The sequence below is a fragment of the Manis javanica genome, chromosome 9, assembly GCF_040802235.1.
Source record: "Manis javanica isolate MJ-LG chromosome 9, MJ_LKY, whole genome shotgun sequence".
NCBI lineage: Eukaryota > Metazoa > Chordata > Mammalia > Pholidota > Manidae > Manis > Manis javanica.
The window spans coordinates 123,744,802-123,747,301 of NC_133164.1; positions in this window are offsets into that span (position 1 = coordinate 123,744,802).

Here is a 2,500-nt window from a genome sequence, read left to right on the forward strand (position 1 = left end):
CAGGACCCCTTTACTGGGTCAAAGCTGTGCCAGGTATAATTTATTTTATAATAATTTCTATAAGGTCAAAATACTCCAGTTTTGTGGGTTCTTATGGCTCTTTGTATAGAATTTGAAAAATGACAATAGATGTATAAACACAGAACACATTTCTAAGAGTTCAGAGTGTCTCCCTTTAGAGATAAGATCTAGCCAGTTGTCTTTGGGTAAACAGGTGTGTTTTCTCATGAAATACAGTAAAGAGACCCTCATGGTCCCTGGGCACAGGGCCCAGCATGCCAGCAAACACACAAAGTAGTTCAGTGGCTGGGGAGCATCATGAAGGAGGGGGAGTGCCACGTGCTTGTGGGTTCTGGAGATGGGCCGTGGACGTTCCCAGGGGACTATTATTCTGCCTTCTACACTGACCAACTTTTTTTCCTTAAGTTTTATTTTGAACATCACCTGCTAATACACAACCTTCATGGATTTAAACACAGCTGATGGGCTTCCATTAACTGCAGTATCATTGGAGAAACCCAAACCGCCCCTCCCCACCACAGGCCAGTAGGGTCCTGCACGCCCTGCCCATGAGCGTGGTGATCCTGGGGGGCCTCCATGCTGTCTGGCACACAGTCTGTGTCCAAGACACTCTGGCTTCCTTTTGTGAAAAATGGTGTTTCCAAAACACAGTCTCTCCATTGCTGCTATATTAAGTATTGTTTCTAAGAGTTACCAGTTCAACTGCAAGATAAAGAGTTTTAAAATCTGTTTTATATTTGTATTTGCAGTTCCACCCAGCTGGTGGCATACGGGCCGTGGCCCTGTCTCTGTCCATCCTCAGAACCAGGCCACGTCGTGTGGCCAGAGCTGCCGTGTCCTGTCTCCAAACCTGTGGATGCAAAGTCCGTCTGGCTTCTACAGACGTTTGTGTGGGAGATGCTCACCGACGGCTCAGCATCTTCTCAGCTGCTGCAGGGCCCCCACGGGGGCCCGAAGCTGCCCCAAAGCTGCCCCAGGAAGGGCTGAGGATAGCATATTCCTGACTTTAACTCCCATTGTCTGTAGTCTTTATCTTCAGAAGCAGATTTGAATGGATAAAAAATCTTGATTCGCATTCTCTTTCCTTGATTTTCTTAAATACTCCATTTATTTTTGTAGAATAAGCTTTGCTGTTAAACATTTCATGAAAATCTATTTTTTTTCCCATGAGAATTCACCTGGTCTGTTGGCTCAGATTCCCAACTGAACTTTTTGTCCTTGACTAGAATAACTAATAATGTCGGGCATTCTGCATTAATATGTCCAGATACATGGTGTGCCCTTCCCATATGTGGTATCAAATATTCCTACATACTTATTTCAGGAGAGTCTTCTTAACTTACATATTCGAGTGTTTTGTTTCACGGCTTTGATTCCCTTCGTCACGGATGCCTCTCACACATACCCTGGAGTTTTTCTTTTCTTCAGTTTCATCCCTTTATCCTTTTCATTCCCTTCCTCATTTCTTTTTGAGTTTGACTCATTTCACTCTAGTCTCGGAAGCCATTATCTGTTCCAATTTGTTCCCATGTTCCTTCTGGTTCAGTGCTTGGTTCCGAAGTGATATTTCTTTTATTTCTTTCTGATTATTTTAAGTCATATTGCCTTTTTTTCTGGGTGTTTTGTGTGTAATTCTAACATGTTATTTTTTCACAGCTCACTTCATTGTCTTAATATTGTTCCCTTGTTTTGAAAAAGCAGGTTAGGCTTTTGTGAGTTTCTTTGACACGCTTTTCTGGCACTGTTTGTATTATCTGTAAGTTACTCTTTGGTCATTTTTATTGTAATAACTTAGTATGCATTTTTGTGCCTGTGTTGCACATTTCTCTGTAAAGTTAGTTTGGTTGAACTTTTAGAAAAGGTGTGGTTCTGTGGTTTGGGGTGGCTTGATTTGTGACCTCAGAGCACTCCCTGCCCGTCGTTTGCATGCAGCCAAGGGTGGTCACTGGCCTCTGCCCCCTCCCCGCCTTCCCCTGTTACCCAGAACTCTGCGGGGCTCCATTTTCCCCTGTCCCACGAGATTCCGCCCCAGGCCTGGGGCAGTGCCCTGTCTGGAGGAGGGGCTGGAGGTTTGCAGAGCCTGGGTGCTGCCTGGTGGCAGGTCCAGCGTGGACTCCGTATAAGCCAGGATCCTTTGAATGGAGGACAGGGGTCGCTCCCTGAGCCCTGAGGTCAGCAGAGCAGGCGAGTCCAGCAGAAGAAGGAGAGAGGAGAGAAGAGGTGAGCAGGCAGTGAGTTTCCTGAGGGAAAACCAGGAGGGTTTTTTTCCCTGTAAACCATGTGAAAATTGTATTTCAGCTTATTCAGTTAAGAGACACTTGACCTAAGTCAGCGAGGATGCACATAGGAGGGCAGAGACTGATTCAGGGGTGACCAGGGAGCAGAGCTGTGAGAGACTAGGGCCGGCCGGCCTCAGAGACGATACCGCCGGGGAAGTCACAGCAGCCTCGGGGCTGGGACAACGGAGGGATGGGCGGCG